Source organism: Kogia breviceps, chromosome 10 (genome assembly GCF_026419965.1).
Source record: "Kogia breviceps isolate mKogBre1 chromosome 10, mKogBre1 haplotype 1, whole genome shotgun sequence".
NCBI lineage: Eukaryota > Metazoa > Chordata > Mammalia > Artiodactyla > Physeteridae > Kogia > Kogia breviceps.
Window position 1 is genome coordinate 67,919,121 of NC_081319.1, and position 23,191 is coordinate 67,942,311.

The window sequence follows — 23,191 nt, forward strand, 5'->3', positions numbered from 1 at the left end:
TGGGGGCGCTGCATCCGACACGGAGAGTTGGGTATAACAGGATCCTTGCTTTCTTCAGGCAAGTGTGACTCAGTCTTACCCTCTAGCTCTACACATGCCTGCCGTCTGCACTCCGTCTGCCCCCGTTCTCTCCAGAACCGGCTCACATGCTTCCTTACTGTCCCTCCACCGACTAAACCTGTAGGGAGTGGGTTGATTGGTGCCCTGCAAAAGATATGTCCACATCCCAACCCCAGGAACCTATGAACATTAACTGATTTAGAAAAAAAAAGGTGTTTGCAGATGTAATTAAGAATCTTGAGATCGTCCTGGATTATCGGGCGATCCCTAAATCCTATGGCGAGTGTCCTGAGAGACACATAAAGAGAGATACAGACAGAATAGAGGGCTTTGTGAAGAAGGAGGCAGAGAATGGAGCGCTACAGCCACAAACCAAGGAACATCTGGAGCCTCCAGGTGCTGGAGGAGGCAAAGAGTGATCCCCTAGAGCCCTTGGAAGGAGCCCAGCCCTGTTTAAAACCTACCTTGGTTTTAAACATCTGGCCTCCAGAATTGTGAGGATAAATTCCTGTTGTTTTAAGCCACCAGCTGGTCGTCATTTGTCATGGTGGCCCCAGGGGACTAATACACCACCCTTGGACAAACCCAGTGTCCCATTCCGAATCCCGCTCTTGAAACGGAACAGGACCCTATGGTCTGTGCCCCCCATGTCCTCAGCCTGCCTTTTGTTCGTGGAAAAACTTTTGCCAAAGAATAAGTTTAATCAGAGAAGTAAGACAGTGCAGAAACAAAGGAAAACAGTCAAAGGAGACCAAATAATAATAGTTTAGTCATTAAGCATAGTCAAGGACTTTTAGTTCCTTCTTAAGGGCTACAGATAATATTCTGAGCCATATCCTGTGAGCTGTCTTACACATACTGAAACCCCCACCAGGCTGAAGAAGTTTGGCTGCGTTGGGTCTTCGTTGCTGTGCATGGGCTTTCTCTAGTTGTGGCTCGCGGGGGCTACTCTTCATTGCAGTGCGCGGGCCTCTCATTGCGGTGGCTTCTCTTGTTGCGGAGCACGGACTCTAGGGTGCATGGCCTTCAGTAGTTGTGGCGCATGGGCTCAGTAGTTGTGGTGCACAGGCTTAATTGCCTTGTGGCATGTGAGATCTTCCCGGACCAGGGATCGAACCCGTGTCCCCTGCATTGGCAGGAGGATTCTTAACCACTGCGCCACCAGGGAAGTCCATGGGTGGGCTCCTTGATGGACCCTGAGAGTCCACTTTTGGCTGAAGTCTTTTCCACACTGTTTTTAAGCCTTCTTCACAGTATAAATACGCTGATGGACAGTGACATGGGGTCAATCCCTGAAGGCTTTTCTGCACTCGCCACAAGTGCAAGGCTTTCCCCAGAGTGACTACTCAGAAGAACCAAGTGTTGGAAGCTTTTGTACCCATGGGGCTTTTCTCCAGTGTGAACTGTGCAGTGAACAGAGGTTAGTGTGATATACATGACAGCTCTTCCACACTTATGGTGTGCACATGGCCTACTTGGGATGTGAACTCTGGTGTGTATTGAGGTGTGACCTGTCTCTGAAATCTCTCCTGTATTCTTTACGTTCTATACAGCTTCTCTCTAGTGTGGACTGTTTGACCAACAATAACAGTGGCCTCCTGGGGACTTCCCTGGCGGTCCAGTGGTTAAAACTTCGCCTTCCAATGCAGGCGGTGCAGGTTTGATCCCTGGTCGGGAGCTAAGATTCCACATGCCTCACTGCCAAAAAAAACAACAGAAGCAATATTGTAACACATTCAATAAAGACTTTAAAAATGGTCCACATCAAAAAAAATCTTTAAAAAAACAGACAGTAACAGTGACCTCCTGAGAAAAGCCCTCTCTGCACTCCTTACAGATGTATTCCTTCCCATTTTGTATGCTCATTGATGGGAAGAAAGGGCCTCACATCTCAGAAAGTTCTTCCATGCTTGTGACACCCATGGAGCTTTCTCTATTATGAAGCACTGATGAGCTTGAGGGGTGATTCTGATCCTTTCTTCACACCCTCGGCACTCAGACTTCTCCCCACGTGGTGTAAGCTGGGGACTAGGGCTATGATTCTGCCACATTGCTCACACTCTTGGGCCTTCTTTCCGCAGAGGACGGTCACAGCACTAGACTCAAAGAATTCCCCATACTCTCGAGTGTGGGGTTTCCCTCTGGTGTGGGCGCCCTGATGTATATGAGAACATGTGTCTGTTTCTCAGCGCTTTCTCACACACCTTACATCTACGAGATTCTTTGCCAGTGAAAGTCCTCTGGGCTGCAGGAAGAGGTGAGAGCAAACCTTTCCTCAGCGAGGATTCTCTGCCAGGCAGCAAGTTGTGACTTCCTGGTGGATCCCTTACTGCACGCACTATACTTGCAGGATCCTTTCTTCTAAGACCTTTTGTGGTTTCTTAGGATCCACGAGATTCTACAAAATTAGATCTCTGGAGCCTAGCCTTTGGGATTCCTCACAATGCCTTCCCTCCATACTTCATGTCCTCAGAAAGGCCCTGCCTTACAAAGTTGATTCTTGGTTCTGCTCTCACCATCTGACAAATAACACATAACTTGATCCGCATCCTGAGCAAAAATTAACCTGAGAAGAACAGAATAATCAAGTGCAACAAAGAGAATGACAGCATCCAGCACTTATCTTCACAACCCTGAACACTAAGGACTGTGAAGGGGACCAAAACAGAAACCTCCAAGAGCCAGCAGACAAACAGTGTACTGGTGCTATGTGGAGAATAAAAGGGAGGGAACAAAAGACAGGACAAAACACTGGGGAAGAAACAGGGGTGTAGGGCCCCAGCCAGAAAGGGGTGAGAAAACAAAGCAGCAGGTAAAGGGGAATGGCTGAGGGCCGAAGGTCTTTGGCGTCTTCACCACACACAGACTGACCAGGCATTGGGCCACTGTCCCCTCTGTGCAGGCGGCTCACCCAGACAAGGGGAATGCACGGCGAGGTGTTAATGTGGAGGTGTCCATCAGATTCTCACATAGTGGCTTAGAGACCAATCGGAGACGAGGACTCATCTGAATCAGCACTCTACCTCGGGTTCTTCAACATTGTAAATGGCACAAGGGAAGGAGCTGTAACAAGGAGGGGGGCGCTAGCGGACTCCCCCCGTCACCTGTGAGTGAGTCTTCTGTCCTCATCTGCCTACAGGTGTGGTACCCAGGATGCTTCCCTTGTTCCAGGAGGATGATCAGATTAGGTTGGAAAAGTGAAATCCTGTTCATAGCACTGAAAACAGGAAAGGGGAGATAACAGACCAAAACCAGCCTTAGCCCTTCTGTCAATGGGAACGAGATATGGCTGGAGACACAACTGGAGAGCTTGCTGGGAAGCGCAGACAGGCAGGACGACCATCTCAGGACAGAAGTAAAACTCCCACAGGCAGGGCCTTCAATACAAAGGCAGATGACCCAGGTGCCAGAGAGGTGAGGGTAGACTCAGAGCACAGGAAAGCTGCCCATTTCCAGTGAGGAAAACATCAGAACTGAATATTAAGGAGAAGCAGAAATAGCCCATTTTTCATCAAAAGGGACCATACAGCTTGCAAGGAGTCAGAAACTAAAACCAACTAAATGGAAACCTTCAGACCACATCATTAACACATGGGTGGCAGCAATGATTTGGTTAGCAAGGAATGAACTGAGTCAGATCACATTCCCCAAATTCCCCATCACATCCTAATGGAGATTCCTCTCTCGGAGGGGTCAACGCCTGTCCCCATGGGTGAAGGGTATGGTCACAGCCTCACTCATCCTCAAAGATGATCCTGAAGCACGTGATTTCTACCTCATCAGGAGAATAATCCCTGAGGAGCACAGACAGATTCAGCAGGGTAAGGGGGAGGCTTTGAGTCTTGTGTTTATGTCTGATGAACAAGAAGAGCTCTCCAACAAGAGGCTGGGGGTCAAGTCTAGGGAAACTCTTCAGCAGGGAAGGGCGTGGTCATGTCTGTGTGGTCAGCAAATGTCTGAGCAAAGGAAGTGCAAGAGGAAAATTCTACTTTCCTCCTCTACTCTCAATACTTCTGGTCACCAAGTGCGTGTGGGCCGGGGGAGGGGAGGATTGGGTGGAGTAGGGTGTTCCTACACCAAGCAATTCTCACCCTACAATTTACTTCATTTCAGACACTCTCTACCTGGAGTGTCAGACCCCACAGGTCAAGGTCTCGGTCCCAGAAGACCACCCCCACTTCTGACAACAACTCAAGTCCAGGTTGTCTGACTGACGAGCTTTAAACCAGAGGTTCCTATGACCCCCTCTCAGGTTGGGTTAATTTGCTAGAGTGGTTCTCAGAACTCAGGAAAACAGTGTACTCACTCCGGCCAGTTTATGACAAAGGATATTAAAGGATACGAGTAAACAGCCAGATGAAGAGTGCTTCTGCCCTCTGTGGACCTAGGCTGTGCCACCCTCCTGGCATGTGGGCGCATTCTTTTTTTAAAAATATATATTTATTTATTTATTTTTGGTTGCCTTGGGTCTTTGTTCCTTGGGCTTTCTCTAGTTGCGGCGAGCAGGGGCTACTCTTCGATGGGTTTCTCATTGCAGTGGCTTCTCTTGTTGCAGAGCATGGGCTCTAGGTGCGTGGGCTTCAGTAGTTGTGGCACACAGGCTCAGTAGTTGTGGTACGCAGGCTCAGTTGTTGTGGCATGCAGACTCTAGAGTGCAGGCTCAGTAGTTGTGGCACACGGGCTTAGTTGCTCTGTGGCATGTGGGGTCTTCCCAGACCAGGGCTTGAACCTGTGTCCCCTGCATTGGCAGGCGGATTCTTAACCACTGTGCCACCAGGAAAGCCCTGGGTGCATTCTTGTTCACCAGCCCCGAGGAGCTTATCAAATCTCATTGTCCAAGAGTTTTTTAATAGAGCCTAAAATCCAGCACCACCCCCTTCCCAGAGGTCGGAAGGTGGGACTGAAAGTTCCAGTCCTCCAATCACTTGGTCTTTCTGGTGTCCAGCCCCATCCTGAGGCCATCTAGGGCCCCACCCTAAGTCACTTCATTAGCATAAACTCCAGTGTGCTCAAAAGGGGCTCCTTATGGCTAACAAAAGACACTGCTATCATTCAGGGAATTCCAAGGGTTTGGGGAACTCTGTGCCAGGAAATGGGGACAAAGACCAAATATATTTATTATACCACAGGAAGGCATGCAAACCTTGTTTGAGTGGCAAGGCAAGGTCTTGGGAAAGAAGCAAACGGAAGCAGGCTTACCAGACCCAAGTGCTAGGGCTGGAGTGGCCATGACCAGAGGGTGGATACTTTGGGGTTACAACTGGCAGAAGCTAGAGCAAAAGTTTGAATTTGAACCAAAAAAAAAAAAAAGGCAGTCCCCCTGCTTTGTGCCCTGACCAACTCCCATGACCAGGGAGGGACCACACACACACAAGGCAGGAATATTTACAAAGGGAGGAGTGTGCACAGTCCTGCAGTTCTGAACCTGCACCCAAATCCACTTCAGAAACCAGACTCTAAAGGTAATAATGCATCCCACCTCTCTCAAGTGGGAGAGTAAGCCAGGTAGGCTTCACTTTTAAGAATTTAAAATCTACCCATACGTATCCTAACCATTTTCTTTTCTTTTTTTTTTTGGCTGCACTGGGTCTTAGTTGTGGCACACGGGATCTTTAGTTGAGGCATGTGGGAATCTAGCTCCCTGACCAGGGATTGAACCTGGACCCCCTGCATTGGGAGCGTGGCGTCTTAACCACTGGACCTCCAGGGAAGTCCACCCTAACCATCTTAACTTGGGCTGCTAAACAAGTAAACAATTAAAAGTATCATAAATGATAAATCTCCATTGGCCAAAATGATACGGCATATCTATTGTAGATAGTGAAATACCACGCACTGTAAAGTAGATCTATATAGAAAGACTTGGAGATGTCTTCATGATGCAGGAAGTTGCTGTAAGTGGAACAAGGTTCAGCTTGATCCTTTTTAAAACATATATTCATACATAAAATCTGGACAAATTTATTCTAAACTCTTGGAGGAAAGGATTGAGAGAGGTATTTGCTTTCCACATTTTTTTTGAACATAAAGAACCTGTATTACTTTCATAATCAAAAATAGTTTTCTTTCAAAAATTTTTATTATGGTAAAATATAAAGTGTATTCATTTTTTAAACAATAGCAGAGATTGATTTGTCACTCATGTTACATGAGGGCTGTAATTGGCTATGGCTTTTCTCCAATGCATCCAGGCCAAAAGAACAATCCCGAACAAGACTTTCTCATGGCTGAACCCAACCAGCAATCACTCTTTTTTAAAAAGTTGTGGCAAAATGTGTGTAACATAAAATATATCACTTAAATAATTTTTAAGTGTACAGTTCAGTGGTGTTAGGTACATGCACCCTGCTAGGGAACCATCACCACCATCCATCTCTTGTAGAACTTGCTTCATCTTCCCAAACTGAAACTCCATACTCATTAAACTTAACTCCTCATCCCTCTTTCCTCCTAGGCCCTGGCAACCACCATTCTACTTTGTCTCTAAGAACCTGATTCCTCTAGGTACCTCATATAAGTGGAATCAAACAGGATTTGTCCTTTTATGATTGTCTTATTTCATGAGCATAATGACCTCAAACTTCATCCATGTTGTAGCATGTGGCAGAATTTCCTTCATTTTAAGCCCAAGTAACATTCTACTGTGTGTGTGTGTGTATATATATATATATATATATATATATATATATATATACAGTATATATATACTCACAGTATATATATATATATATATATATATATATATATATATGTATCCACACACACACAATGTGTTATCTATATATCTGTATCTATATCACAATATACATATATCAATATATACCACATTGTTTATCCAGTCATCCACTGAGTATCTGGGTTGCTTCTACCTTTTGGCCATTGTGAATAATGCTGCTATGAATATGGGTGTGTAAATATCTACTGAAGTTTTCAGTTCTTTTGGGTGTATACCAAGAAGTGGAATTGCTGGATCATATGGTAGGTCTATCTTTAATTTTTTAGAGGAACTGCCATAACATTTTCCATAGCAGCTGCACCAGCAATGTACAAGGTTCCAATTTCTCCATAGCCTCACCAACACTTGTTATTTTCTGTTTTTTTCATAACTAGCCATCCTAATGGATGTTAAGCAGTATCTCATTGCGTTTTTGATTTGCATTCCCCTAATGATTAGTGATGTTGAGCTTCTTTTCATGTGCTTATTAGTTATTTGCGTAACTTCTTTTAGAGAAATGTCTATTCAAGTCCTTTGCCCATTTTTTAATGGAGTTTTTTTAGTGTTGTTGAATTGTAGGAGTACTTTATATGTTCTGGATATCTTTCAATTTTTAAAAACTTTCTTAAAAAGCTTTTTGCATGGAAAATTTTTAAGATTCACGAAAGTAGAAAGAGTAAACTGCAGCCATAAACATTCTGCCATTCTTGTTTCACCTGCTACATCTTGATGACCCAGAATATCTCAAAAGTATTTCATACAGTTGGATCAGGATCTTTGGGATTTTTTAGCTCTTTATTTTGACATAGTGATAGATCTACAGGATATTAGATCTTTGTATCTGGAGTTAAAACAGCACACAGGCTGAATGCAAAAGGTGAGTATAAGCAAAGACATGCAGGAGAGCTGGTGTCTCTGAGCTCATCTCAGCCCTTCCCCAAAACCACTTATTTCACAAACCAGAATGGGAAACTAGGAGAGAGAATTTGTAGCCAGGAAGAATGACAAGGTCCATCACTTCATAATATTACAGTTATTTTGGTTTCACAGAAAACATCCTTGGGAAAACATTTCTATACAGGGTAGGCTGTGGAAATCACACTTCTACCAAAAATGAACTGTAACTATTAATGAGACAGATTTTTTTAAAAGTTTCCAATGTGATCAGAGTCACCTACTAACACCATTCTCTTCTTTCCTACTAACAGAGACACATTGTATTCAGGGTGACAAAGTGCTCAGCTAAAAAGACCATGCCTCCCAGCCTTTCCTGCACCAGGGCTGGTTCCAGGATACAGTTCTGGCCAATGAAATGGAAACAGGAGTCACTGGACAGAGCTTGCAGAAAGCTCTGTAAAGGCTCTGGAGTGTGATACTTTGTTAGAAATGCAGAATCCTACGGTAAATGCCAGCTCTTCACTTGAAAACTATCTACTTATATGGCAGAAAGAAAAACCCATGTACTGGTCAATATAGACGTGGATAAGGAGACCATGACATGTATGGTCTTTGATGTAACTTGGAAGACTGCAATGCACACATTCTTATCCAAACAGGTTTTAACAGGCTACCACCTAGCTTGCAGACCCCACTTATTAAGATCAAAGCCCCTTTTTTAAATTCTGTGATATAGTTTGACTTTCCACATACTTTCTTAGAGGGAAAAGATGTGTGACCAACTTGCAGAAATAGTCTTGTTGGCTTGCCAGATATATTTCTTGTTGTAAATCTGCATGCTGGTTAACTATAACAGCTTGGAAGTTACATAAATGTCCAACAATAGGGAATCAGTTAAGAACAAAATTCATTATAGAACATATGTGGAAGACGATGCAGGCATTAAAAAACATGACGTAAAAGAGCAGATACTGCCATGGGAAAAAGTTCACAATTGAGGACATTTAAAAAATCAGGTTATAAAACAGATGTACTAAATGATTCCAGCTATGTTTAAAAATATATATACTCAGGGGAAAAAAAAACCTGGCAGAACCTTACTAAACATGGGATTATGTCTCAGGGTGCAATTGGAGATGATTTGTGTTATTTTGTAATTTTGTAAATTTATGTCTTCATTTTTCTGTATTTTCCACATTTTCTGTCATGAACAATAATTACTACTATAATTGGAAAATGAGAAGCAATGAGTTTTTAAATAATTATCACTCAGATTACCTTAGGCAAGTTAATCAACCTCTCTGTACCAGTTTCTTCACCTATAAAATAGGGATAAAAGCACCTCCCCCTTAAGGTTACCAAGACAGGTAAACCCTCAAAACAGGCCCAGGCAGGTGGGATTTGCTCAGTGAAGGTCAGCTATTAGCATGGAAATGAAAATAGCATAGTTTTGCAAACACGGGGGTGTGAGCCTAAGGGGCCAGGTTTATCTCACCTGTGGTGACCTCACTTGCCAAGCCAGCCTGAGAGGCCAGTAGGCTTTTCCCTCCTGTTCCAATGTGAACAACAGGTAACAAAGACAGAAAAGGAAACTTAGAGCTGAGTTCACAAACTCACAAGTCTTGTGAGTTTTGAACTGGCAAAATTGGCACCAGGTAGGAAAGGTAAACATGAGAAAAGCAGCTGGAATCGGACAAAAGGGTGGGGGGCTATGGCTCCCTGGAGAGGGGGGACTCCCCAGAAGTACTTCAATTCAACTTATTTTATTTATTTAATTTTAAATTCAGATATAATTGATTTACAATGTTGTGTTATAATTCAACTTATTTTAAAACCCTGCACTGGCCTAACAGCCCACACCTACCCTGGAGCTGCCCTAATTTTTGCATTATTCACAAAAAAGAACAATTTAAAGTGGTCTGAACTTTACAGGTTTTTGCACAGGACATGCCAGTCAATGCTTCAGTTTCTTCAGGGTGTTTACAACTGGGTTTCAAATATTTTTCAGCCTTTGAGTGAGCTGTTGTTAAAGCAGACAGCAAATGAACAGTTTTCGTCCTCACATAACATCAGTGGCCACAGCAACAACAGAAACCAGTTGCATGACCAACCTGTGGGGAAAAAGGATTCCTGGGTTGCACAGTTCAGGGGACCAGGAGGCAAGTTAGTCTGACTGGTTCCAGTCAGAAAGAATGACTGGGGAGGGAATTTAGAGTAGGAACTGATACTGGAGAAATGTGATCTGTCCTAGAATTCCAGGGACTATATGATTTATTGTTGCAATGGGAATACTTCTTACTTCAGACAGTGAAAGGGAATGCTATTAATAATCGCAGCAGGCCATTGAGTCTTAACTGGAACTGCCTCAAGCAAATTGGGACATATGGCCACCTACTAAAATGGAAGTTGTCCCTAAGGTCTAAGGTAAATTCCAGCTCTTAGGGCTTCCCTGGTGGTGCAGTGGTTGAGAGTCCGCCTGCCGATGCAGGGGACACGGGTTCGTGTCCCGGTCCGGGAAGATCCCACATGCCACGGAACGGCTGGGCCCGTGAGCCATGGCTGCTGAGCCTGCACGTCTGGAGCCTGTGCTCCGCAACGGGAGAGGCCACAACAGTGAGGCCGCGTACTGCAAATTCCATCTCTTCACCTGAAAATTATCTATTTATGTGGCAGGAAGAAATCTCTTCAAACTGAGGCAGGAGGTAAATGGGCCCCAGGCTGAAACAGCTGGAGTCTGACCCTATGGACAGATACTCCAAGATGAAGAGGAGGAGCGACTAAGCCCTGCCCAGGGCTGGGCACATATTTCTCATTCTCGAGGTCAAGGAGACCTTCCTGACTACACATGCACAGAAAGGCTCCTTGAAGGTCAAAAAGGGAGGGGGCGCCACCCTGTAGAAGGTGATATCAAGCTACCCATAGGCCTCTTCACTGGAATCCACCTTGGCTAAGACATGTGTGCGCACATATGGGGAGGACCCTTAGATAAATCAAATACGGACTCAACCAGGCAAAACAAGATGAATGGCCAAAGGAAACCCGGAAGAAATGCCCCATATAAGTGATTCAAACTACTACGAGGGTGTGACTCTCTGAGCCCGCCTGTGTCGATCTACACGTACTCTTCTTCCTCCTAATAAACATTTTACTTGTTTTACTACTTTCCGTCTTTGTGGGAATTCATCTCTGCAAAGCCGAAGGGTCAGAGCCTTGTCACTGGTCACTGGTTTAGTGGCTAGTATTCAGCGCTCTCACTGCCGTGGCCTGACTTCAGTCCCTGGCTGGGAACTGAAATCCTGCTTCAAGCCGCTGCAGGCTGAGGCCACCTGAGATCAAAACTAAGTAAATAGTTCAGAAGACCTATTTCAAGGGCTGACTACACAGGAGTTTGGGGTCTTCCTCTCTGGACATCCTGGTCGAAACAAAAGGCAGCAGAGATGAGCTGATCTCTGACTCTCAGCCCCCTGGTCCCTCCTAAGATTCCTGATACCATACCAGCCTGGGAAGGGGAGGGGGATCTGAGCAGAAGCTCTACATGTACTCAGCAGGGTCAGGGGCCATCCCACCAGCCAGCCTCTGCTCCCCTTTCCTCACTAGACCCCAGGGGTTACAGGTAGGCCACTGGCTCAAAAGCCACTGGTGCATCAGTGACAGAAGAGGTTATGATTGCAGGCCTAAAGACCACGTGAATGGCTGGGATCAGCTGAGACTTAAATTTGATGTGTGTTCTACTTAACAAGAATCCTCCAGATGTGACAGATGGAAAATGGGATTCCATTACATCCCCATGTTCTGTTCAATAATTATCTTATTCAGCCCTTTCCCTTTTTTTTTTTTGCGGTACACGGGCCTCTCACTGTTGTTGCCTCTCCCGTTGCGGAGCACAGGCTCCGGACGCGCAGGCTCAGCGGCCATGGCTCACGGGCCCAGCCGCTCCGTGGCATGTGGGCTCTTCCCAGACCAGGGCACGAACCCGTGTCCCCTGCATCGGCAGGCGGACTCTCAACCACTGCTCCACCAGGGAAGCCCTCCTTTTTAAAAAATATTTATTTATTTATTTATTATTTTTGGCTGCGTTGGGTCTTCGTTGCTGCGCGTGGGCTTTCTCTAGTGAACACTGGGGGCTACTCTTCCTTGTGGTGCGTGGGCTTCTCATTGCGGTGGCTTCTCTTGTTGCAGAGCACAGGCTCCAGGTGCACAGGCTTCAGTAGTTGCAGTGCACAGGCTTAGTTGCTCCGTGGCATGTGGGATCTTCCCCAACCAGGGCTCGAACCTGTGTCCCCTGCATTGGCAGGCAGATTCTTAACTACTGCACCACCAGGGAAGCCCTAAGACTATTGTTAAGGAGTCTTTCAAGACTCCTGGACTTCAGAGATTGTTACTACATCTTGGGAAAGTGACCTTTAACTTTTAAAGTCTCTAATTCTGATTGATTACTTAATAATTTGTAGTCCTGGTAGCACTATTTAAATATATTAGCAACCTCTTCTACTCATAAGACCATGGAGGCAAAAATGAATAAAAACAATTACTTTATTGGATTTAGTTTTTAAACAGAAGTCTAATCAGTTTAAGTTTAATGGTTAGGTTAACCTCATCAGCAATAAAGCTCCAACTGTTTAAATGTCTGGTGGTTAAAGTTATCCTTTCGCCTTTAGGAAACCTGTGGAGAGGCAGGACCAAGCTGTCTCAATCAATCGATCGGTCAGGACCGCATCAATCCTGCACTAGGGCCAGGGCCCGATTCTTCAGCAACCAGGAGAGCCTAGAACAGGTGTGGGCTCTTGGTCCTCCAAGCAGCCAGGGAAAGTCTTCATCTTCAAAGGACAAAACAGCCATTCCTGTTGAGAGAACTTTCCAGTCCTCTTTCCATTCCCCTGGATGAGAATTCCCTATGGCTTCACCAAGAGGACACAGGTGAGGAGGAGGGTTGGAGGTCTCATCACCATCACCCAGACACCTTTTCTCAGTCCTGTGTCAGAATAGGTGCCACTGGATTCTGAGTGGTGCTTATTTGAACACGAAGATTGAGAATTTCGGGGTTCTAGATCTAAGTCCCGTTCTCTGCTTCCATTTCCAAAGGAAGATGAAGATGCAAATTCTAAGTAGAGCACATGGGACTTGACTGGTGGCACAGTGGTTAAGAATCCGCCTGCCATTGCAGGAGACATGGGTTCAAACCCTGGTCTGGGAAGATCCCATATGCCATGGAGCAACTAAGCCCGTGTGCCACAACTACTGAGCCTGTGCTCTAGAGCCCACGAGCCACAACTACTGAGCCCACATGCCACAACTACTGCAGCCCGTGTGCCTGGAGCCTGTGCTCCAGAACAAAGAGAAGCCACCACAATGAGAAGCCCACACACCACAACAAAGAGTAGTCCCCACTCGTTGCAACTAGAGAAAGCTCATGCACAGCAACGAAGACCCAACGCAGCCAAATAAATAAATAAATAAATAAATTGAAAAAAAAAAAACAGAGCACATAAAAACTGTAAATGCTACACTCTGCTCATTTAGAAATCCTAAGTCCATTGGGCCCTGATGAAGGTGGAAAGAAAACCATCTTGAGCCTTCCTTCATAGGAACCTTGAACCAGAACGAGACCACAGAGAAAAAGGCTGGATAATCACTGGAAATAGTAAAATCAACCAGGAAGAGCCTATATTCTTAACAATGGAACTCACAAGCCTTTGGAATTACTTACGAGTAATCATCAGTACAAGTTGAAGGGAGGGCAGGTCGGTGGCCCCAAGGCCGTCCTGCACTCACCCATCTGGTTCTGGTTCTTTGTCCAGCCCAGATACACAGGTCTTCCCTTTTTCCAAATGGCTTAGCCCCTCTGGTTTATAAACTGCAAATCCTATTTATGGGCAAGGAAAAGGGTCAGCATTTTCAAGAAATCAGAGTATCAGGGCAGCTCTGCTGCGGCCCCCAGTTAAGCTGTCCTCCTCTTTGTCCTGCCCCTTGGCTCCTTCCCTCAGGCTCTAGATACTCATTTCCTTCCTTCTTTCCTTTCTCCCCAGGACTAGCTGAAGACTTCCCAGGTTTCTGCTTTCTTGCAGTCCACTCTCACCTAAAAAAGCTTCTAAGATAAAGGTTTTCTGCTGGTCACTACGGAAATACAGACAATGGGCAGGTAAAGCCTCGTCTATACGGTTGCCCCTTGAACACGGGGTTAGGGGTGCCAATCCTCTGAGTTGTCAAAAATCCACCTACAACTTTATAGTGGGGCTGCCATACCCATGGTTCCACATCTGTGTATTCAACCAACTAAGGACAGAGTAGTACTGCAGGACGTATTTAGGGAAAGAATCAGTTTGTAAGTGGACCTGTTCAAACCCATGTTGTTCAAGGGTCCACTGTATTTCCAGTTTTCCTTTTTAGATGCTATCCTGGGAATCTCTTTTCACCCCACTTTCATATCAAGGACAGAGTTCAACTCTATCCATTCTTTAGTTTTTCCAACACTTGGGGTAGGGGACCCCTTTTCTTTTTTTTTTCTTTTTTTAAATTTTTAGCTGTGTTGGGTCTTTGTTGCTGTGCGCGGGCTTTCTTTAGTTGCGGTGAACGGGGACTACTCTTCGTTGCGGTGCACAGGCTTCTCATTGCGGTGGCTTCTCTTGTTGCCGAGCACAGGCTCTACGCACACGGGCTTCAGTAGTTATGGCTCACGGGCTCTAGAGCGCAGGCTCAGTAGTTGTAGCACACAGGCTTAGTTGCTCCGTGGCATGTGGGATCTTCCTGGACCAGGGCTCGAACCTGTGTCCCCTGCATTGGCAGGCAGATTCTTAACCACTGTGCCACCAGGGAAGCCTGGGGACTCCTTTTCTACAAAGTATGAGGGGCTGGCAAAGGAGTCCTCCACCTTAATGTCCCCCCAGTTTAATCTAATTAAATCATTCTGTTACATGATTACAGTGACAAAAGGAACTAAGGACTCACTTCTTTTCTCTTTTTTTTTTGGCTGCACCAAGTGGCATGCAGGATCTCAGTTTCTTAGTTCCTGGACCAGGGATCCCTTGCCTCCTGCAGTGGAAGCACTGAGTCCTAACCAGTGGACCACCAGGGAATTCCCAGGACTCATTTCTTATATTTGGGGAAGTCGGAGAAATACGCTGTCTCTGCGGTCAGAATATTCTGAGGCCTGGAAAGCAGTGTGGTCCTGATGAGCACATCTTTTTTGTGTGTCTGGGATGACATGAAAAACAATGGCAGTGGGCAGCCACCCTAGAAACCTACCAGTTGGTCCCAGGCCTGGGATCCTGCTTATAGAGAACTCCAGGTATGAGAAAGGCAGTAACTGAGAATGCTGAAAAACTGCCCACTTTTAACAGATAAGAATCGGGCAGCATAAGTCTACGAGTAGAAATATCTTTCCTCAGGGCCCAGGAGCACCTCAAGGCTCTCTCTCTATCCATGGGGGGTGGAGGTGGGGGTGGGGGTATCAGGAACTGCACGGGTCCACCCAGCAGCACTCTCACCAGAAGAGTGCCATACCAATAAGGGACACAGGCAAATTCCAAGACTTTTGCCTGACATAAAAATAAATAATGCAGGGACTTCCCTGGTGGTCCAGTGGTTAAGACTTCGCCTTCCAATGCAGGGGGTGAGGGTTCGATCCCAGGTTGGGTAGCTAAGATCCCATATGCCTCGTGGCCAAAAAACCAAAACATAAAAAAAGAAGCAATATTGTAACAAATTCAATAAAGATGTTAAAAACGGTCCACATCAAAAATAAATAATGCACACAAAAAATAAAGAAGTACTGACTAAAAAAAATACTAAAAAACCCATAAACAAAAGCAAAAACAAATACAAACAAAAGAATTAGAAACTTGAGCTCAGGGGACTTCCCTGGCGATCCTGGGGTTAGGACTCCGCGCTTACAGGGGTTAGGCACAGGTTCGATCCCTGGCTGGGAAACTAAGATCCCACAAGCTACGTACATACGCGGCCAAAAAAAAAAAAAAGGAAGAAACTTGCACTCACAGGTCTACTTGGACAAATTCTGGAAGCTCTCCAGTCCCTGAAACGTTTCACAACACACGAGAGGGGGAGTGCAGAAGAAGACCCAGTTAGAAACAAAGTGTAGTTAAGCCTTCCAGTCAGACCGACTGTGGGTCGCAGGAAAGTCCTTACTCATTGCGATAACGGTTCCATAATTCTTTAGCATTCCGTCCGCGTAGAGAGCCTTCCGAGGAGGGTCTAGGCGCTTCCACTCTTCGTATCTGAAGCCCACATCCACATCCTCAAAGGTCACCGGCTCTTGGAACTGAAGGTTTGTCCACTATGGCCCGGGGTCATCCTATTACCTGTTTCGCCAAGAGAAGTGGGGGATGGACGGGCCTGAGAAAAGGAGGTCGGGGGGCACCGAGGGGGTTAGAGACCCGACGACCCCAAGCACGGGGCGATGCACGGCCCGCGTCGACCCCCGCCAGGGGCTTGGGACCCGCACCCACTGTCACCTCGGGCGCTGGCGGCATGGCAAGTTGAGGTCAAGGGGAGCACAGGTGGATAGAGTGCAGCTACTCCGCCCTCCACAGCACGATTCCGACCGATTCCCTTCTAGCGGCAAAACGACGAGCCACCAGCGGACCTGGAGTCTGAAGGAGCCTCAGACCCCGCCCCCAGCCGACTTCCGGTCCGCTCTAGGCTGTGCGGAGGACCCTGCGTCTCTGTAGGCGGCTCCCTGGGACTCCTGGGTACCCCGGGTCAGGGCTTTTACCGTAATCGTGCGACCCGGCGTTAGGATGCGCGGGGACGCAGCTTCGAGGCTTAGCATAATCACTGTTCAGATTTTATGTGAGTCCTCTTTCAAGATACTTTTACCCACTGTATTTCCCATTGGACATCTAAAAATTAATAATAAATAGGGAAAAAAAAGCAATGGTACTCCTCATATACGGAAATCAAGAGTTAACATTTTAGTGAATTTTACTCTGATGATTTTCTACACATAGTTTGATATTTTTGTGTTTTTGTCATCTCCAGTTTTTCCACTTATTTCTTTCACGGAAGCACTTCCCTCCCCACCCCAGTACTGTGGTGCGCATTGTAATAGTCCATTAACTGGATTATCATCCTTTATTTTATTTACTCGTTCAATGTCAAATCACCTGGATTGTGCCTGGGAATACCGGCCTTCCTTAGAATGGCGGCGCCGAGTTGTGTCTTTGCCTATCCTCTGGGAAGTGCTGAAGCTCGTCCTTGTGTTTTCTCTCCAAACAGCTCTATGAGGATGGTGCTGGTTCATTACACAGCCCCCCTCTAATCAAAGGAGGACCTTCTTTTTTTTTTTTTGCGGTAAACGGGCCTCTCACTGCTGTGGCCTCTCCCGTCGTGGAGCACAGGCTCCGGACGCGCAGGCTCAGCGGCCATGGCTCACGGGCCCAGGTGTCCCCTGCATCGGCAGGCAGACTCTCAACCACTGTACCACCAGGGAAACCCGTAAGGAGGACCTTCTTATGATCTCGCTTTCCAGAGGAGTTTAACTTTTTAGAGCAATTTGTTAGTTTTTGGCCTATGGACTCTTCGAGTTTTGAATTTGAGTGGTGTTGGCTGCTAGAAAGCTTAAAGCAAATCTTTCTGGTCAAGGATATATGACTTTAGCACTTGTATTTTTTTGTATTGCTAACCCTACTCTTGGCCCCCTCCCACTTTGCTGTCTTTGTGTTCCATCCCTTTGCCTTATATTTCTTGTTTGTTTTCAACGTATTTTATCTTGTTCTTTGGCTTAGGCCTCTGTAAACCATCTTAAATCCTTTTTTGAAACAAGGTGGTGTATAAAGTCATAAATAAAATTGCTCAACAATTTCCCTACTGTTGAAATAAACTGTCCTAATATTTAGCTCTGAAATTTTGTCACAGATGAGCATTTTTGACCATAAAGTGCTTTTTCTATTTAGATTTTTTTTTAAAGCCGAAGTCCTAGAAAATACTGGATCAAGAGAAAGGATATTCAGGGCTTCCCTGGTGGCACAGTGGATAAGAATCCGCCTGCCAATACAGGGGAAACGGGTTCAAGCCCTGGTCCAGGAAGATCCCACATGCCGCGGAGCAACTAAGCCCGTGCGCCACAACCACTGAGCCTGCTCTCTAGAGCCCGCGAGCCACAACTACTGAAGCCTGCGTGCCTAGAGCCCATGCTCCGCAACAAGAGAAGCCACTGCAACGAGAAGCCTGCACACTGCAACAAAGAGTAGCCCCTGCTCGCCACAACTAGAGAAAGCCCGCGCACAGCAATGAAGACCCAACACAGCCAAAAATAAATAAATAAAATAAGTAAATTTATAAATAAATAATAAATTAAGAGAAAGGATATTCAATGAGTATTTCTTGAGGCTTGTGGATGCTGTGGAATATAGACAGAGATGATGGGTGTGGGAGGGACAGCTAACATTTATTGAGGGTTTACTCCATGCCAGGTACTTACTAAACCCTTCACGTGAGTCTACTCTCAAAATTCTTTTTTTAATTTTTAAAAATTTATTGTTGGCTGCGTTGGGTCTTTGTTGATGTACACGAGCTTTTATTTTCTTTCTAGTTGCAGTGAGCGGGTCTACTCTTCGTTGCGGTGCGAGGGCTTCTCATTGCGGTGGCTTCTCTTGTTGTGGCACACGGTTTCAGTAGGTGCAGCGTGTGGGCTCAGTAGTTGCGGTGCTTGGGCTCTAGGGCATGTGGGCTTCAGTAGTTGTGGTGTATGGGCTTAGTTGCTCCTTGACATGTGGGATCTTCCTGGACCAGCGATTGAACATGTGTGCCCTGCATTGGCAGGCAGATTCTTAACCACTGTGCCACCAGGGAAGTCTGACTGCTTTTAAAAATAGAAATGGTGTGTATACTTGTGTTTTTGGATTAAAGGATTGTTAAGATCCTAAGAAAAACGTTTTAAGAAGAAAATATACTTATTTGATTGATATTTAAATCAAATTGGTTTAGAGCAATCTAGTTTCTCAAAGAAAAGAAAAATTAGCCAATCAGTCAATAATTTGTGGTAAGATTGATTGCATTCGTGATCCCAATTTTTTTAAAATAAAATTTTATTTATTTTTATTTTTGGCTGTGTTGGGTCTTCGATGCTGCGTGCGGGCTTTCTCTAGTTGTGGTGAGCGGGGGCTACTCTTTGTTGCAGTGTGCAGGCTTCTCGTTGCAGTGGCTTCTCTTGTTGCGGAGCACGGGCTCTAGGCACATGGGCTTCAGTAGTTGTGGCTCGCAGGCTCTAGAGCACAGGCTCAGTAGTTGTGGCGCACGGGCTTAGTTGGGCTTAGTTGCTCCGTGGCATGTGGGATCTTCCCGGACAGGGCTCGAACCTGTGTCCCCTGCATTGGCAGGCGGATTCTTAACCACTGTGCCACCAGGGAAGCCCACGTGATCCTGATTTTTGACCTCTATCTGTATCCACATTCTTTGCCCTGTGACTTTATAATACCTCTCAAAACAGACGTAGAGGGGACTTCCCTGGCGGTCCAGTGGTGAAGACTCCATGCTGCCACTGCAGGAGGCACGGGTTCCATCCCTGATTGGGGAACTAAGATCCCACATGCCACGCAGTGCGGTCCAAAAAATAAAAGGATGTAGAGCCCATTTCCCTACCCCTTACATCTGACTTGGCCAGGTACTTGGTGTCAGCAAATAGGATGTTAGCAGGCTGGAGGCCTGCAGAAGATTAAACAAGTACTTTCGTGTTTGAATTTCCTCTCTTACTTTTCTGTAGTTGCTTCAAGAACATGCTCAGTCTTGCTTGAGGACATGTCTTGGTTGCTGGGGGGATGTGAGAAAGACATATGGAAGAGAGTCCAGTTGTCTAGAAGTCATACTATACCAACCAGCCACCAGCTAGACCCATTGACTAACTGAAGATTCATTAGTGAGCTCAGTCTAAATCAACAAAACTGCTCAGTTGACCATTGGTTTTGAGAAATTATCTACAATTATCGTTTTATTTATTTATTTATGCTTTTAGACTTTTTTTTTGGTTGCATCGGGTCTTTAGTTGTGGCACGTGGGCTCCTCAGTTGTGGCATGTGAACTCTTAGTTGCAGCATGCAGGTGGGTCTAGTTCCTTGACAAGGTATCAAACCAGGGCCCCCTGCACTGGGAGCGCAGAGTCTTAACCACTGCGCCACCAGGGAAGCGCCTACAATTACTGTTTTAAATCACTAAGGTCTGGAGTTGTTACGCAGTAATGAAACCACACAACTCATCTCAGGACTTAACAAAGCTCAGGTTCTTTATGTCTTGGCACTGAAAGAATTTGGTGAGGGAGAAAGTGATAGGTAAGAAGTGGATTTATTAGTATAGGACACTTGAGAAGGATATAAGCAGGAGGGTCAGAGGGGTCTGCCCTGAAAACTAAGTGGACTACATTTTTGCAATCAAAGGAAAAGTGGGGAGAGAGAAAAGCCCACCTTCCTTCTCTTTCTTTGTAAAGATGTTGCAGGAAAATGGGGCGCAAGAGGATGGTAACATCCCAGGTCTCGGGTGAGTCCCTGGGACAGGCCACCAAGTGAGGGTCCTTGACTTCACACAGAAAAGGATTCAAGAGTGAACCGTAGTAAAATGAAAGCAGGTTTATTGAGAGAGATACACACTGAACAGAGTGTGGGCCATCTCAGAAGGTGAGAGCTACCCAAAACATGGGGTGGTTAGTTTTTATGGGCTGGATAATTTCATAGGCTAATGAGTGGGAGGATTATTCCAACTATTTTGGAGAAGGGGCGGGGATTTCCAGGAATTGGACTATCACCCCCTTCTTGGCCTTTTATGGTGGGCCTCGGAACTGTCATGTCACCTGAGGGTGTGTCATTTAGCTAATGTATTACAATGAGTGTTTAATGAGGCTCAGGTCCACTGGAAGCTGACTCACCTGCCAACTTGGGCCTAATCGGTTCTAACCAGCTTTTGTAGTATCGTTTTTCTCAACAGCTGTGTCATTCTTTAAGGGTTGTGCCTTGCCCTCTTCCCTCCTCTCCTGTCTCAGTAATAGCTAACAGATACAGAAATTGGTACCAGAAGTACCCATTTTTTGTTAAGCTTTTAACAAAAACTTAAAATATGTGACTTTTGCTCTGGGACAGGGTGGCAGGGGGGCTGAAATTTAGTTAAGAAAGTGTTAAAGAAGGAGAAATGGTGACCTGTATATGTAGTGGCAAACAATGAGTAAAACTGTCACCTGTGATAGAAAATATACCTAGTGAACTTGTAGACTTGAGGCAAGAAATTTCCAGGCAGAATGCAGAAAATGTCAGCTGGATCTTACTATTGGTAACTGAAAGCTGGGTCGCCTCTTGGTGGGTCACAGCCAAAAGACACAACCAAGCCAAAGATCTAGAGAAGGCAGGAGTCATCACTTGCAGCACATAAGGAGAACACTGGGGATCCTTTCCAAAGCAGTGTCTCACCAAATAGCAAAATCAGGTAAGTTTTAAGCTAAGGGTGCCTGCATATTCATGAAGGGGTTTGGGCAGAGAATTCAGCATAGAAATGGGGCGAAGGTCAACGGAGTCCAGGCTGTCGTTGATTGATGTTACCAAGGTCAGAAAAGGTCTACATCATCATTCCTTAGGTTTTAGTTGATCTGGTGGTTGAGTGCTCCAGGAGGTTTGAATTCTGCAAAACAGCTCAAGAATGTGCTTCAGGCTAACCTTTACTGTTGAAACAGAACTGGGAGTCTTTAGAACTGATTTATTATCTTTGCTATTGTTAAGTTATCTCCCTGGCCTGGTAATAGCTGTTTGTTTTTAACTTTTGTTCCCTTAAAATCATTAACTACCAGACCTATTCGGCAAGGGCAAGCATTGTGGCCAGGCTTGGATTACAAAATGGAATGGCTTAAGTTTCTCTTACGTTAAAAAGGTTATGTCGGGTTCTCTTCCTCCGGGGGACCCCCTACCCTACCTTCTTAAACTGTGTTTGATAAAATTTTATAAGAAAGAGATGAGCTAAAGGAAGAACTGGTCAACTTCTAAGCAGAATTTGGAGGAAATGTGAAGGGGGGCAGAATTTTCTGGGTTGGAAAATAAAATTATTTCTCATTCCCAGGCTCTTAGGTCAGTAAAAAATGATCAAAGTTAAGAAATGGCCTCAAAGGTGTGGCTGAATACTGTTAAGTCCTCTGAAAAACTCAAGGCAATGCCTAGTCCACCCTCTCAGCTGGACAAAAGGGCTTTCTAGGAATTTTAAGGCATTACTCCCACAGCACCCTGATACAGCCGAGACTTTAGTCAACAGAGAAGCATGTCCCAAGAGAATTTGGGGTGTGGCTCTTAGTGCATGAAGTAAAGTCAATTAGATACATAGAAGAACTCCAGGGCTTCCCTGGTGGCCAGTGGTTGGGGGTGCGCCTGTCGATGTGGGGGGTGCGGGTTCGTGCCCCGGTTCAGGAGGATCCCGCGTGCCGCGGAGTGTCTGGGCCTGTGGGCCATGGCCGCTGAGCCTGCGTGTCCGGGGCCTGTGCTCCGCGGCGGGGGAGGCCGCGGCAGTGAGAGGCCCGCGTACCACAAAAGAAAAAAAAAAAAAAAACAACTCCAGAGTTTTTAAGGGTCTTATACCCCCCAAGTCACTGCTAGTCTAGGCTCAGTGCAAAGGACTGACTATTCAACTTGTACAAAGGCCTCTAGGCTGCCTACTGTCTGTTGGGAGAAAGCAAGCTGAGAAAATTTCTCAGCTACCATCAGTGGTTGTTTCTTCCGTTGAAGCCAAGGTGAAACCGTGCACCTCAGATTGGGACTCAGTTCGGGACTCGAACCCGGCCAAAACCCTGCTTGGGATTTGAACACACGGTCTTTTAATTAGAATCACTCACCTGGTGTCTGGATTTACTGAGGCTCAGGTTCTTTGTGTCTCAGCACAGAAGGAATTCAGCAAGAGGCAAAGTGATAGGCAAGAAGTAGATTTATTAATATAGGACGCTTGTAAGAGATGCAAGCGGGCACCATTGTATTTTGGATGTGTGTGTGGGATAAATAACTTGTCTTTTTAGATCATAGGTATTGCATTCAAGAGCCACATTCAGAGCTGATGTAGATCACAAGATCCTGGACTTTGAGCGTAATGTCATGAATGGATGCGTCTTTTGGGGGTCCTGAAATGGTGATGAGCATATTTTGCATGGAGAGAGAACAGAAATAATTGTGGCCAGAGGACAGATTTGTAGGTTGATTGAGTTGATGGCTCCAATTCTTCACCCTTCCCTATATTCCCACCCTTTGTCCAGTGAATTTTCAATTCCTTCCATAACAGAAGCAGAGTCTAATTTCTCACCCTCCTAAAGAATCTGAATTTAGCCATGTGACTTGCTTTGGCCATTGTAGTAATGTTAGCTGACTTGACCTAAGTAGAGGTTAGAAAAGCTGTGTTTCTGCTACTTCTCTCTTGTCATTTATTTATTATTTATGGCTGTGTCAGGTCTTAGTTGTGGCACAAAGAATCTTTCATTGTGGCACGAAGGCTCTTCGTTGTGGCACATGGGCTTCTTTCTAGCTGTGGCACACGGTTTCCCCCTCTAGTTGTGGCGTG

General features: G+C 45.7%; 1 long non-coding RNA gene across 2 annotated transcripts; it reads right to left on the bottom strand.

The window, feature by feature from the left end:
* Positions 1–745: 745 nt before the first annotated feature.
* On the bottom strand, positions 746–16,312 carry LOC136792003 (uncharacterized). Of its 2 annotated transcripts, none has more exons than XR_010835049.1 (3): positions 16,141–16,312; positions 15,815–15,987; positions 746–1,758 (listed from the first exon to the last, which is right to left on the bottom strand). It is a non-coding gene; the product is annotated as an uncharacterized lncRNA (long non-coding RNA). The 2 variants fall into 2 exon arrangements; XR_010835050.1 differs by lacking the exon at positions 746–1,758 and adding an exon at positions 12,243–12,824 and having other exon boundaries at positions 15,665–15,987.
* Positions 16,313–23,191: the final 6,879 nt, after the last annotated feature.